Genomic DNA, 16,202 nt, shown 5'->3' with positions numbered 1-16,202 from the left:
TCTTGACAATTGGTATATATATGCGGCATATGTGTTATACTGTGAACTTTATGCTTTTTAGAGGTTTTACACTATGTTTATGAAATAAGCAAGTTCTTATCTGCAGCAATACATTAAAGCATATGTTTATGAATTTATGAAATAAGCAAGTTTTTATCTGCAGCAAAACATTAAAGCATACTTTTATGAATTTATGATCTATATATGGTCTGATTACAGACACTTACAAGTGCATTAGTATTGATATAAATTAAACAGATTTGAGGGGCTCCACCCCCTTTCTAAATTTGAACCCCAGTCACCCAGTGACCAGCTGTACCAGGTTTGAGGCATCTGCTGTTAACAGTGTAAGAATGGCAGCAATTTAAATATTTCCCTTGAAAATCAACAGGTGAATTTTGATTGGCTGTTGAAGGCTCCACCCATTTTCCTGAATATTAATCCCAGTCACCCAGTGACCACATGTGCAAAGTTTGAGAACCCTGCCATTAACAGTGTAAGAATGGCTGCAGTTTATATTTTCCTAGTGAAATGTGAAAAGTTTGTGGCCCCACCCACTTTTTGTAACCTTGACACACAGTCATTCAATGACCAAGTTTGTGAACTTTCAGGTTCCTGGCATCAAAAATGTGTAAATGGAAGCAGTTTATCCACCAAAGAAATCTGATTGGCTGTTGGTGGCCCTGCCCCTTTGGTGAATTTGAACCCCAGTCTAGAGGCCTGCGCGGGTCCACTTTTTCATACTCACATCCGACCCGTGACCAGCTTTCTGGTGAATTTGATACTCGCAACCCGACCCGCACCCGTAGAACCGCTACCCGCACCCGACCCGCAGGCCCGCTACCTGACCCGCTAGCCGCGAAAAGTGCACATTTAAAGTAACATTGGGGAGCTGTAAAGTTAATAAAAACAATTTTTATACACAAACTAAAGCTAAAGAAGGTTTTTAAAGATTTTTGATTATTATTTAAATTAACAGAAGACATAATAGTCATTACAAATATCACAACAACCTAATAACCAATCCAAGTTTACAGGATCATCTTTGTATGACAATCCAGCCTTCATAAAACAACCCAATGATAGCTATATGGGACTTGAATATGAATGTATGAAAAAAAAAAGTTTTATACATACCTGGGGCTTCCTCCAGCCCCATGCGCACAGATCGCTCCCACACAGCCGTCCTCAGTCTCCTCCAGCTCCGGGTCCTGTAAGTTCTGCCAGTCTGTGCAAGAGAAGTCATGCCTGGGGCACTTCTCTTCACTATACCGCAGAGATATGAAGAAGACGCACTTTTCTTGCACAGACTACCCACGACTGACAGAACTTATGGGACACGCCGGTACCGGAGATGGATAAGAGTGAGGACGGTGTCATGGGAGCGATCTGTGCGGATGGGGCTGGAGGAAGCCGCAGGTACGTATGTATAAAACTTTTTTTTACTATGTCTCCGGTACACTTTTATGCACTCCTGTATAGTGACATTCAGCAGGGGCACAGGGAAGAAGAAAGGATATACTGTGCATGCATGGCTCAGTATGTCCGGGTCCTAGGCTATGCACTCCTGTATAGTGACATTCAGCAGGGACACAGGGGAGAAGAAAGGATATACTGTGCATGCATGGCTCAGTATGTCCGGGTCCTAGGTTATGCACTCCTGTATAGTGACATTCAGCAGAGGCACAGGGAAAAAGAAAGGATATACTGTGCATGCATGGCTCAGTATGTCCGGGTCCTAGGTTATGCACTCCTGTATAGTGACATTCAGCAGAGGCACAGGGAAGAAGAAAGGATATACTGTGCATGCATGGCTCAGTATGTCCGGGTCCTAGGTTATGCACTCCTGTATAGTGACATTCAGCAGAGGCACAGGGAAGAAGAAAGGATATACTGTGCATGCATGGCTCAGTATGTCCGGGTCCTAGGTTATGCGCTCCTGTATAGTGACATTCAGCAGAGGCACAGGGAAGAAGAAAGGATATACTGTGCATGCATGGCTCAGTATGTCCGGGTCCTAGGTTATGCACTCCTGTATAGTGACATTCAGCAGGGGCACAGGGGAGAAGAAAGGATATACTGTGCATGCATGGCTCAGTATGTCCGGGTCCTAGGTTATGCACTCCTGTATAGTGACATTCAGCAGAGGCACAGGGAAGAAGAAAGGATATACTGTGCATGCATGGCTCAGTATGTCCGGGTCCTAGGTTATGCACTCCTGTATAGTGACATTCAGCAGGGGCACAGGGGAGAAGAAAGGATATACTGTGCATGCATGGCTCAGTATGTCCGGGTCCTAGGTTATGCACTCCTGTATAGTGACATTCATCAGAGGCACAGGGAAGAAGACAGGATATACTGTGCATGCATGGCTCAGTGTGTCTGGGTCCTAGGTTATGCACTCCTGTATAGTGACATTCAGCAGAGTCACAGGGAAGAAGAAATGATATACTGTGCATGCATGGCTCAGTATGTCCGGGTCCTAGGTTATGCACTCCTGTATAGTGACGTTCAGCAGGGGCACAGGGGCGAAGAAAGGATATACTGTGCATGTATGGTTCAGTATGTCCGGGTCCTAGGTTATACGCTCCTGTATAGTGACATTCAGCAGAGGCACAGGGAAGAAGAAAGGATATACAGTGCATGCATGGCTCAGTATGTCCGGGTCCTAGGTTATGCACTCCTGTATAGTGACATTCAGCAGGGGCACAGGGGAGAAGAAAGGATATACTGTGCATGCATGGCTCAGTATGTCCGGGTCCTAGGTTATGCGCTCCTGTATAGTGACATTCAGCAGAGGCACAGGGGAGAAGAAAGGATATACTGTGCATGCATGGCTCAGTATGTCCGGGTCCTAGGTTATGCACTCCTGTATAGTGACATTCAGCAGGGGCACAGGGGAGAAGAAAGGATATACTGTGCATGTATGGCTCAGTATGTCCGGGTCCTAGGTTATACGCTCCTCTATAGTGACATTTAGCAGAGGCACAGGGAAGAAGAAAGAATATACAGTGCATGCATGGCTCAGTATGTCCGGGTCCTAGGTTATGCACTCCTGTATAGTGACATTTAGCAGAGGCACAGGGGAGAAGAAAGGATATACTGGGCATGCATGGCTCCGAATGTCCGGGTCCTAGGTTATACGCTCCTGTATAGTGACATTCAGCAGAGGCACAGGGAAGAAGAAAGAATATACAGTGCATGCATGGCTCAGTATGTCCGGGTCCTAGGTTATGCACTCCTGTATAGTGACATTCAGCAGGGGCACAGGGGAGAAGAAAGGATATACTGTGCATGCATGGCTCAGTATGTCCGGGTCCTAGGTTATGCACTCCTGTATAGTGACATTCAGCAGAGGCACAGGGGAGAAGAAAGGATATACTGTGCATGCATGGCTCAGTGTGTCCGGGTCCTAGGTTATGCGATCACCTGGGTCGGCCAAAAGAACAGACATTACTTAAGGAGAGCTGCAGGAGAATGGCAAGTGACAGAGGGGAAAGGAAGGCGAGGTAAGTAGTTGCTTATACCACCCTACCCACAACACATGCCTATTTAAAGTGTATGAGAACATGTAGAGAAAGAAATCTACATTTTTTTTCCATCCTGTCATCGATCAATAGGCAGTCGATTTTCAATCGATTTAAAAAAATCAATCGATCACTGAAATCAACCAGTGTATGGGCCCCTTTACATTACGACACCTCAGCAGCAAAATAACAATGGCATTTGAATGAGACAATCAGCATTGCATAAAAGTACAACAATATGAACCAAAGCTAAGTTAATTGGAGCAGATTTATCACAACAAAGAAAAACAGCTGCAACATTGGTTTGAAAGTAGAGCAGTGCTCAATATTTTGTTCCACTTTTGCAATAGTTTTCCCTCCAGGACAGTCAGAATTAACATGCTTGCTTTCACTACCCGCGACCCGCACCCGCAAACCGCTACCCGCAACCCTACCCGCACCCGACCCACACCCGCAGCTTAAATCAATTCGGGTACCCGAAACTGACCCAGCAGTTTAAATATTCCCCTTGAAAATCAATAGGTACATTTTGATTGGCTGTTGTAGGCTCCACCCACTGTCCTGAATCTTAATCTCATTCACCCAGTGACCAAGTGTGCCTATGTTGAGAAGCAAAACTGTCAGAAATGTGCTTAGTAGCATATTGTTCAAAATTACAATAGGGGCTCTGTCTTAGTAACGTAGATAAAAGTAGAAGAGGTAGTCCAGGAGCAACACGCAATCTTCTTAGTAACACACTTCTCAACTTTAATCAAAAGGCAATACAGGCAATTATCATGGTCTTGATAAAGCCTAAAATGGCGAAACGATCGTCATCCTTCTTCCGCACCTCATCAATGATCTGCTGATGCCTATAAGTATATGGTTTTAATGCTGTATTGCCTTGCTTAAGAATTTTGATTAAAGTTGAGAAGTTTGTTACTAAGAAGGTTGCGTGTTGCTCCTGGACTACCTCTTGTTTAGTATTCTGGTCTGGATAGTGGACCGCAATAAAAAGGGTTTGATGGCATAGTGTGGTTAGTTCCAATTTGGGCAAACAAAGGGATAGTATAGCGTGACTTAGTTATTCTACGTGAATTGCTGTTTTAGTAACACTTAACTTCAACCAGCCTTCGAATTGTTCCAGAAGCACAAATAAGTTGGGGTAGATATATGTGGATTCAGCAATGAAAGCAACGTGTCATCAACAAACATCTGAATCTTATGTTCCAGGTTCCCAACTCTATATCTTGATATACCCTCGTCCCTTCTGATAAGGTCCATAAGAGGTTCTATCATGACTGGGAAAATAGCAGAAGACAGGGGACAGCCCTGACTAGTCACTCTCATGATGGAAAAACCACTGGGCTCTGACTCAACATTTTTCAAAGATGCTCCTGGCTTACAGTATATCCGTTCAAGGAAGGCATCCCATATGAGAAAGGGTTTTAAACATATGGGGCCATAAAATAGTACTGAAAGCCTTTTCGATGTCCAGGGTTAGTAACATTAATTTTTGTTTAGTTGTATTTGAATTTTCATTCAGATTAGAAACCCGTCTAATATTATTGGTGGCTTGTCGCAGCGGGACAAAGCCCACCTGATTTATTTAATCAAGTAGCTAGAATTGATGTAAAGATTTCAAAACCTATATTAAGTAAATAAATTGGTCGATAGTTTTTAGCATCAAATGGGTCTGGGTTTAGGGATCAAAAAAATTTTCAAATCAAGAAATGCAGGTGGGATCTGAGGTGCCTTCCGAAAGTGTTTTATACAGGAAGTTGCGACACATCAGAGACTAGAATGAGGAACGCACGCTGGAGCGCACAGAAGACGGAAGGTATGTATCAGCCGTTGCCTGCTGCTGCCCGCCGCTGCCCGGACACTCATTAAGCTGGAGGGGAGCTCAGAGGGGAGAGCCCCGAGGTGAGGGGGGGGAGGGGCCCACTCAGAATTTCTGCAGGAGGGCCCGGTGGGGCCTAGTTACGCCCCTGCCCCTTCATTTTGAAAACAGCTGACTTCAAAAAGTCAGACAAAATAGTATATATCTGGAGTTTTTATTCCATTACCTTTATACTTCTAAGCAAGCTAGTTCCCATTATTATTTTCTGTCAGGCTGCTTTCTATACCAGCAGCCACACACCACCTCCCATTTTGTAGACAGAAACTGTTAGGAGGTTAGGATGTGTAGAGGCCAGCATTTCTTAACCTCCCTGGGGGTGCATTTCTGTCTGCAATTATGAGTCAAAAGCGGTACATTTTTTTGAAGAATTTTAGGCCTCCAATTCTTAAGTCATAACTCACCAAAATATATCAGGATAAAAGCCTAGTAGACATTCTGCACATACAATGCTGCCCATAATTATTCATACCCCTGGCAAATTTTGACTTAAAGTTACTTTTATTGAACCAGCAAGTAATTTTTTGACGGGAAATGACATAGGTGTCTCCCAAAAGATACTAAGACGACGTACACGAGGCATTATTGTGGGACAAAAAAAACATTTCTCAGTTTTTATATAAATTTGAGCAAAAAGTGCCCAGTCCAAAAGTATTCATACCCTTCACAAACTGTCACAGTCTGTGGGAACATCCAAAGTTCTATACCATTCCAAATAGTCCAAGCTGTTCTAAAGCATCCTAATTACCCTGGTCCATTGGGAACAGCTGTCTTATTCAACTCTACATGTGAAAAACAGCAGCTGGTTTGTGGACAGTCATGGATAAGACAAAAGAGCTCAGTGAGGGCCTGCAGCTGCGCATTGTGGGTGCTCACAAGTCATGAAAGGGCTACATGGCTATTTCTTAATGTTTTCAAGTTCCACTGGCTACAGTGCAAAGTATTATTAAAAAATACAAGATGTTCCGCACTGTGTAAAATTTCAGAGGATATGGTCGAAAGCCAAAAAAGTGACACCTGAGCTGGCCAGGAGGATAGTGCAAGAGATGAAAAAGAATCCAAGGATCACCACCAAGGTCACCCTGGTGAATCTGGGCTCTGCTGGTGGCAATGTCTCAAGGCAGACAATCCAACGGACACTGCACACTGCTGGGTTCCACGGATGCAGACCAAGGAGGACGGCACTTCTCCAGATAAGGCACACAAAAGTTCGCTTGGCCTTTGCAAATGCTCATCTGGACAAAGAAGAAGACTTCTGGTCTTCTGTGTTATGGTCAGATGAACCAAGAATTGAATTGTTTGGTCACAACAATGCTTCCTTCATTTGGCATAAAAAAGAAGAAGCATTCAACACAAAGAACACCATCCCCACGGTCAAACATAGTGGTGGGAACCTAATGCTTTGTGGGTGTTTTTCAGCCAATAGACCAGGGAACATAATCACAGTAAATGGCACCATGAAAAATGAGCAATACATGGGGATTCTCAACAACAACATCAGGCAGTCTGCAGAGAAACTTGGCCTTGGGCAACCGTGGACATTTTAGCATGACAATGACCCAAAACACACAGCAAAAGTGATGAAGAAATGGTTAGCAGACAACAACATTAATGTTTTGGAGTGACCCAGCCAGAGTCCTCACTTGATTCCAATTGAGAATCTGTGGAGTAAACTAAAGATCAGGGTGATGGCAAGAAGACCCTCCAACCTGAAAGATTTGGAGCTCATTGCAAAAGATGAATGGGCGAAAATACCTGTGTACCTGTGGAGACATGCAAAAAGCTGGTCTGCAATTATAGGAAATGTTTGGTTACTGTAATAGCCAATAAAGGCTTTTCTATTGATTATTGAGAAGGGTGTGAATAATTTTGGACTGGACACTTTTTGATCAAATGCAAATAAAAGCTGAGATTTTTTTTTCCACAATAATTCCTCTTGTACATAATTTTTTTATCTTTTGGGAAACCGTATATACTCGAGTATAAGCTGAGAATTTGGGTCCAAAAAAGTGGGCCAACAGTGGGGGGCTTGGCTTATACTCAAGTCTAGTGCAGGACATATATGCGCCCAAGGACCTCCTTGTACCTCGCCTGTGCCCTCCGCCATATGCGGGATAAATAATGGTGCAGCTACAATTCAAGGGTATGTGAGCGGTTTCCCCAACACCCCCGCCAGTGTCCCCTGCCATAAACATGCTAACTAATGATGCAGCTACAATTTAACAGAATGTGATCGGCTCTCCCCCTGAGTCGCTTACCTCCGCTGGAGAGCGATATGTTGGTTCCGGGACAGTAATATGCAGAGCGGTACTCAGTTTTCAATCATCGGACCACGCTGCCTTAAGGAGTCTCTGCTCTATGACACCCCTTAGTGGCGCCTTTAATTTCATGCGCTGCTGCAGCACGTCATAGAGCAGAGACTCCTTCAGGCAGTGTGGTCCGATGATTGAACACTGAGTACCGCTCTGCATATTACAATGCCGGACCAAACACATCGCTCTCTCGGGGGTAAGAGACTCAGGAGGAGCCGACCACATTCTGTTAAATTGTGGCAGCATTATTATTTAACCTCCCTGACGGTCTATTAAAACCGCCAGGGGGCAGCGCAGCACATTACATTTTTAAATTTTTTTTTAAAAAATCATGTAGCTAGCCTAGCGCTAGCTACATGATAGCCGCTGTGCAGCGGCATCCCTCCTCCCCTTCCGATCACCTCCGGCGATCAGAGAAAACAGGAAACCCCGTTCAGAACGGGATTTCCTGTTTGGCTTCCCCAGTCGCCATGGCGACGATCGGGATGACGTCATCGACGTTGTGACGTCAGAGGGAGTCCCGATCCACCGCTCGGCGCTGCCTGGCACTCATTGGCCAGGCTGCGCACGGGGTCTGGGGGGGTGGCACGGTGGGTAGCGGCGAATCAGCGCGGAGCAGCGGCGATCGGTTTGTACACGCAGCTATCAAAGTGCTAGCTGCGTGTACCAAAAAAAAAATTATGCAAATCGGCCCACCGGGGCCTGAGAAATCCTCCGCGGCGGCATAGCCCGAACTCAGTTTGGGCTTACCGCTAGGGAGGTTAACATGTGTATTTAACATGTGTATGGCAGGGGACACTGGCAAGTGGAACCGCTCACATACCTTTGAATTGTAGCTGCACCATTATTCATCCCGAATATGGCAGGAGACACAAGCAGGTAACGAGGAGGCACTAAGGGGCACATATGTCCTGCATGCTCTGGGGGGAGAGGGGGACTTGTGGGAAAGAAAAAAAATCAGGTGCACAATAATACCACCAGCATATGATAGAGGGGCATTCATGATGTCACTCACTTGGAATATGGCATATTGTGATTGAGGTGCTGAGGTGAGGAGGTTTTTGTGGTGTGAGGTAAACTGCCAGTATGGTATTTTGTGCTGTAACCTGTGGTTCTGAGGTGACGGTCACTGTGGTCAGTTGCCTGTCAGTTGCTTAATTTGCTTTTCTTTAGCTGCTATGGTTATGACCTTTACAGTTAATTTACCATTCATTTTGTAAACCTATTATTGCTATCTGCTAACTTTATGCTGCTTTTCCTGTGTATGATCGGGGCCGGCCATGATTTTGAGTGGTGTTATAGTTGTGGCATTTCCTGCCCCCAGCTTATATTCGGGACAACCAATTTTTCCTTTTTTTTAAGATAAAAGTTAGGGGGTCGGCCTATACTCGGGTCCGTTTATACTCGAGTATATACGGTTTGTCATTTCCTGTCAAAAAATTACTTGTTGGTTAAATAAAAGTAACTTTGAATCAAAATTTGCCAAGGGTATGAATAATTATGGGCAGCATTGTAAATAAAAGACTAGAACACAAATTTGTTGAAATGATTACATTTATGAATAACCCCCAAAAATGTAAAACTATACAAATAAGGCAGGCAGAGAGTAGTCAAAATCTAGGCAGAGGTCGGGGCAGGCGCCAAGTAGAGAGCATTCAAAATCCAGGCAGAGGTCGTGCAGGCGGCATCAGAATCAGAATCAATTTATTTTCGCCAAGTAAGTTTGCACCTACAAGGAATTTGTCTTGGCAGTTGCTTAACAAACACAAACAAAAACAATACAAGGACAGACAGTGTGAATATTACAAGTTAAGGACGTTATAAGTATAGTGGCAGTAAGCAATGTGAGAATTGTTCATGTTTAGTTCTGTGCTGATTACTTTCAGTCCTAGCAGCTCTAACGTGGTTCAGCATTAAGTATGGCTACCGCTTGAGGAAAAAAACTGTTCCTGTGTCTAGAGGTTTTGGTAGCGATTGACCGGAATCTTACTCCTGAAGGCATGCGCTGGAAGATGGAGTGAGCTGGGTGAGAGGGGTCAGAGGCAATTTTGGTTGCTCTCTTTTTGCACCTGCTAGTGTAAAGATCCTGCAGGGAAGGTACGCTACAGCCAAATATCCTTTCCGCTGATCTGATGATGCGCTGCAGCCTCCCCTTTTCTAATGCTGAGCAGGAGCCGAACCATACAGTCATAGATGATGTTATGGTGGATTCGATGATTGCAGTGTAGAACTGCACCATTAGATTTTGAGGTAGGCCAAACTTTTTCTGCTGCTGTAGATGGTACATTCTCTGTTGTGCTTTCTTGACAATAGTGGCAGTGTTGTTGTCCCATTTTAAGGCGTTTGAGATCGTGGACCCAAGAAACTTGAATGACTCTACTTGGGTTATTGTGGATCCATTTATGGTTAAGGGGAGGTGCTGGGGGGGAGATCTCCTAAAGTCTATTATCATCTCCATAGTTTTGAGAGCATTTAGTTCCAAGTTGTTGCTGCTGCACCATTAGGAAAGCTGTCCCACCACATGCCTGTATGCATACTCATCCCCGTTTTGAATGAGACCAACAACTGTTGTGTCGTCTGCAAACTTCAGAACCTTAACAGATGGATCTATGGAGGTGCAGTCATTGGTGTAAAGTGAGTACAGCAGTGGGGAAAGCACACAGCCCTGGGGTGCACCAGTACTGACTGTCAGAGAGCTTGATGTGAGTTTACCAAGTCTAACACGTTGTCTTCTGTCGGTTAAGAAGTCGGTTATCCATTTGCAAATAGGTTCAGGTATGTGTAGCTGGGAGAGCTTGCTGTGCAGCAGTGATGGAATTATGGTATTAAATGCAGAGCTGAAATCTATAAATAAAATCCTGGTGTAGGTTCCTGGGATATCTAAATGCTGTAGTACATAATGCATACACATGTTCACGGCATCGTCTGCGGATCTTTAGGCCTGTAGGCAAATTGCAAAGAGTCCAGCAGGAGATCTGTGATGGATTTCAGATAATTCATTATCAGTTTTTCAAATGAATACAGTGAGTAGTCAAAATTCAGGCAGAGGTCAGTGCAGGCGGTAGGCAGAGAGTAGTAAAAATTTAGGCAGACTTCGGTGCAGGCAGCAGGCAGAGAGTAGTAGTCAATATCCAGGCAAAAATCGGTAACAATAAGGCAGAAGCACTTAGTTCAGAAGCAGTTGGGAACCAAATGCCTACATTGTTAACATCCTGTGCTTTCAAATGAGCTTATCTGCTATCTCTGCCATGGCAGTCAGGTGACACAGGGAGAGATAAAATTACAACTTGTGATTAGAGACAAATGAGGAGGAATTAGACAGGCTAAACATTCTCTCTCTCTCTCTCTCTATATATATATATATATATATATATATATAATCCAAAGTTCTGTAGAAAAGTCCGGGTCCGCCTTAAGTCCCCCGCGCCCCCGATGATGTCACGCCATCCGACTTCAAGCCGCACCACCGCAAACCGCTGCTCGGCCGCCCTGGCCGTCTAGGATCCCCCGAAAAAGAGTGGAGGAGAAGGGGATCCCGGCCGCGGGAGGGGGGAGATGCCTGGGTCCCGCTGGCAGCGCCGATCGCACTCAGGACCCAGGAAAGGCAGTTTTGGGCCAGCCCAAGCTGAGCTCGGGCATACCACTCTGGGTAAGTGAATCCCAGCCTGAGCTCAGCTCTGGATTACCACAAGGGGGGTTAATGTAGTCTTCAAAAGCACTGATATACGTGAGCTTGCTGCACCTAACTCAAATAATAGTAGTGCTATTATGGAAACAGGCAAACAGCCTTAACCGTGACATTTTCTGAATACTTTTAGCATACACGTCTGCCTCCTCTGTGCCTTAAATCACATCATTGTGGTGATTTTAATGTACAGGTACTCTTTACAGACTGATTTCTTGTTGTGTATGCCCTTTAAAGTCCACTTTTTATAGTCTTATCTCTTATGCATTCAGACAGCGTTTTTATAAGGTATTTATTAGAATTATACAGCATTTTAGCTCATATCATGCAGAAGGTAGAATATTGCCAATTACATGATTTTCACTTGAAAGGAAAACATCTTAGGAATCACGTCTGGCTGTACTGTACATGAAAGCCTCACTATCCTTCCTGCATTTCCTCAGCCTACCAATTTATTCTGTGAGTGGGCAGGCTAAGAAAAACATCACAGAGCCAAGATGAGGGGAGCAAACAGAGTGTCTGCTGTTTTACATGGCAGTGTTTAGCTGAGAATCTCTACAATACTCTAAGGCCTGGAACCCACTACAAATCGCAAATCGCTAGCACAGTCGCTAACGTTTTTAATAAGTGATTTGTAAGCGATTTCATGAGCGTTTTCAGGCGGTTTTAGGATCGATTTTAAAAAGTGTAAGCTTTTTGCCAATGATTGTGTAGCGATTTGTGATTAGTGATTTTAATTCTGATTGGTCCTTTCAACGTATCATCATTTTATTTACAGTTTGAAATCACACTCAAATCGCTATATGTAGCGATTTGCCAGCGCTTTATTACATTACATTGAAGTGCAAACGCCTTTAAAATGCTGCATGTCCTGCGATTGCGATTTTACTAATCGCAATCGCTACTGTGGAGCTTGTTACATTTATTTACATTGACAGAGCGTTTAGGGAAAGCGCTAGCGATTTAAAGCGCTCCCTAAATGCTCAAAAAATCGCTCTAGTGGGTTCCAGCCCTAAGACACATCAGAAAGTAAAGGAAAAAGTCAATATAATCCAGGAATATATGTACTCATTCTTAGTCATGTATAAATAAAACAGTCTAGTGTCAAGACTAGAGTGAATATCTTGTAGACGTCAATGGAGTCCTTTGTGCCAGTTTAAATGTAGATATTTAAAGTGACATTAAAGCGAGAAAAAAAAATTATGATATAATGAATTTGTTGGGTAGAACGGATAATTACTAGAACATTAGTAGCAAAGAAAATAGTGTCATATTTTTATTTTCAGTTATATAGTTTTTTTATAACATTGCATCATTCTCTAATATTTGCAATTTACACACTACATTAAGCATTCTAAATGATTTCACAGAGCAGGCAAGTGAACTTTTAAAATGTCCTCTGCTGGAAAAACACAGTGGCAGACACTTGAGATAATAAGCTTCAGAAGACTCTCTGCAACTTTGAAAGTCGTGGAGCTCAATGGCTCTTTTGCAACAGCTGGAGTTTCTCATGTACTGGAAAAAATATTAGACTGCTGCTAATGTTTTATTTCTTAGTTGTACTATACATACACATCATTATATCATAAGTTTATTTTTACTTCAGATTCCCTTTGACTATAGGGTAGTCCTACTGATTCAAGAAAATATATGTTTATTGGCAATAACCAGAATTGCAATAAACAGTTAAAATTGTTATATGTTTATATAGCGCTGACATATTCAATAGTGCTCTACTGACTATGGGCCATATCCTATTCAAGGTGGTAAGTAGCTTGCAGATGCGAGCTTCTAATCACCTTGCCATCGTGCAAGGATTACCGGCAAATCCTATTGCCGGTTTCCTTTGCATTATGGCCGATCGTTAGGGAGCATTACTCAGGGGAAAGCCTGAGTGATGCTCCCATGTCCCTGGCTATGGGGAGCAAGGTTTTGCACTGCGGTGCTGCTCCCTTGCTCCATAGAGATGTGCGCGCACCCGCCAAATGTCTACTGCCAACTTCTGTCGCTTTAGTGAGGAGACCCCAGAGCTCCCTGATGTTTTGCTGGGGCTCCAAGATACTGGAATTACAGGATCAGGACTTACAGCGAGAGGTGGCAGATGTCCAACGGCTGAAGGTAAATTAATTGCAGGTGCCTGGCTCAGCTGTGTGGGGAGGGGGGGTACGGGCTTTGGCGATGTTTGCACGGCCCAACGTGAAGCTCTGGGGGTCTCCTTATTAAATTACTTACCACAAGAAAATGTATGCGTGCATTACACACCAAGTTTAACCCCAACAAATCTGGCTTTGCAAAATTTGGCCCTGGAGTGAGATGTCTTCTCCATGCCCCAACCCCCGGAGCCTTGTGTGTAAGCCAGCCCTGAGTTCCAAAGCTTGGGGTGGCCCATAATCCACTCCTTTCCAATGTGGTGCTCCCAAGTTATGCTCGCGTAGCAGAACGCAATGGACGTTAAGGTGGGTGCGGATGGCCCTCCCCGGCGCTGGCCATGCCTGGGGGGGTCGCCTGCGGCCCCCAGCCTCCTCCTCTGTTGTTCCAAAGCAGTGAGAGGGCTTGGGGCCCCGCGGCCCCCCGGTTGTATGGGGGCATTGGGGAGCCTCCTCGTGTGGCTCCTAGATAGTGCTAATGTATCTTGAACTAATTCCCCGCAGGACAACCATTTTGTGTTATTGGTTTTTGACCCTGCATAATTTGGCATGCGAAAGCAAATGCATATTTGCATGAGCAATGTCTCATGATAAACCAATGAGGCCAAATTTGCAAAGCCAGATTTGTTAGGGTTAAACTTGGTGTTTGATGCACTCATACATTTTCTTGTGGTAAGTAGTGTCTCCATATTAAAGACTGCTCATCTGAAGCCACCGATGGGCAGCGTTTAAATGCACATTGCAGTGGGAGCTTTGTGTTTCTTAGGACAACACCCTGTTTTGTTTTTTTTCCTTTTTTCAGGTGTAAAAATAATGCCAGATTTTCAAATAAAAACACAAACACTAGTGCACATGGCACCATTTTCAAATAAAGCCATTGCATAGCCTTATCTGCTAATGTAAGAGTAATATATATTCCCTATCATTGAAAAGTTCTCAAAACTGCTATGCTTACGCAGCAGTGTGGACATTAGTGGTAAATCCAGAATCAGGTGCCTTGGGCATCTAGCATTCAACTGATTTGATAGGACTTTCAGAAGTAGCTTTGCAGGCAGTGGCGTAGCTTAGGAGCCCTGGACCCCAGCGTGGGTTTTACATTTCGCCCCCTCAAGCGCTCTATACCCAATAATTGATATGAAGCATCAAAACCTGCCAAGAATAGCTGCAGTATCAGAGAAGTGTAAGCTGGGGAGGAGAACAGCCTATTAATGGTTACAACTAATCAAAGCACATCTAGAAGTGATCATAATCTGCAATAAAGAGCTAGCAAAACGGTTGAAGGAGGGCCCTTAGTAGGCCCCTCTAGTCCAGGGGCCCCTGTGCGGTCGCTACCTCTGCATCCCCTATTGATATGCCACTGTTTGCAGGATATGTAAGTAAAATAATCAACAATAAGCAATTGATACATAACTAGGAAGTCTACATACAGTGGAGGCCCCAGGTTGGTGTCAGTTTTTATTTATAAAGAGGAACACAGAATCCCTTTAAAGCAAACCTGAATGTAAAATGGAAAAGTCCATTAGCCCAGTGTACAGTGATCATCTGGAAAATACAGCTTCTCTACAGTCCTATGACTATGATTTAATATCTGTCAATTTCATAGTGCTGATGTGTATGCCAAGTCCTATGACCATACTTGAGCTGGGTCAGTGATTGGTCACTTGGGCAGCCTGCCTCTTGCTGCTGGTTGTGGGTGTTCCGCCCACTGCTAGGGAGTAGGAGGAGTCAGAGGATCCATGGTACAAGGGTCTGTCATGGATGACCCCTAATAGTGTCCTTTGAAGAATGGAGTGTAGTATTAGAGGCATTTAGCATTTTTAAATGTAGGTTTGCTTTAATGTAGCAGCATGGTGGCGTAGTGGTTAGCACTCTCGCCTTGCAGTGCTGGGTCCCTGGCTCGAATCCCAGCCAGGTCAACATCTGCAAGGAGTTTGTATGTTCTTCCCGTATCTGCGTGAGTTTTGTCCGGGCACTCCGGTTTCCTCCCACATCCCAAAAACATACAGATAAGTTAATTAGCTACCCCCTAAATTGGCCCTAGACTATGATAGCTACACTACAAACATGATACATACTGTACATAGACATCTGACTATGGTAGGGACTAGATTGTGAGCCCTTCTGAGGGACAGTTAGTAGGGATGCTCATCCGGAATTGGCGGTATTGATATTTCCGCATTACCGGCCGGAATTTGCATTTCTTTGTCGGTATGCGGAATCTGGAATTTATAGTACGCGGAACCGGATTTCCGCGGAATTTCCGCAATTCCGCCAAGCGGTATTTTTAAGCCAATCAGTGGATTCGGAATGAACTCCTAGCTGGAAGTGACAACTGCGAACTTCCGCCTGGGCGCTGCCCCCAGTGCACATTTGAAAAAAAAATCCGGAATTCCGAAAAAAAAGGCGGAAATTTACGAAAGTACGCTTCTGCCAAATTTACAGTATACACAACAACTTTATTGACAATACACTGTTACACACAATCTTGATGATCATCTTAAATGGCAGAAGAAACCAAAAACGATGTAGCAAATGAGCAACTGACGGACTGAGTAACACTTCCGAAAATTACGGAAGTCCGTATAAAAATTACGGAAACATACATACGGAATACCGCGGATAACAGCGGAATACCACCGGAATACCGCCGGA

This window comes from Hyperolius riggenbachi, chromosome 1, assembly GCF_040937935.1.
Source record: "Hyperolius riggenbachi isolate aHypRig1 chromosome 1, aHypRig1.pri, whole genome shotgun sequence".
NCBI classification, from domain to species: Eukaryota; Metazoa; Chordata; class Amphibia; order Anura; family Hyperoliidae; genus Hyperolius; species Hyperolius riggenbachi.
Note: the sequence above shows the minus strand (reverse complement) of the source record.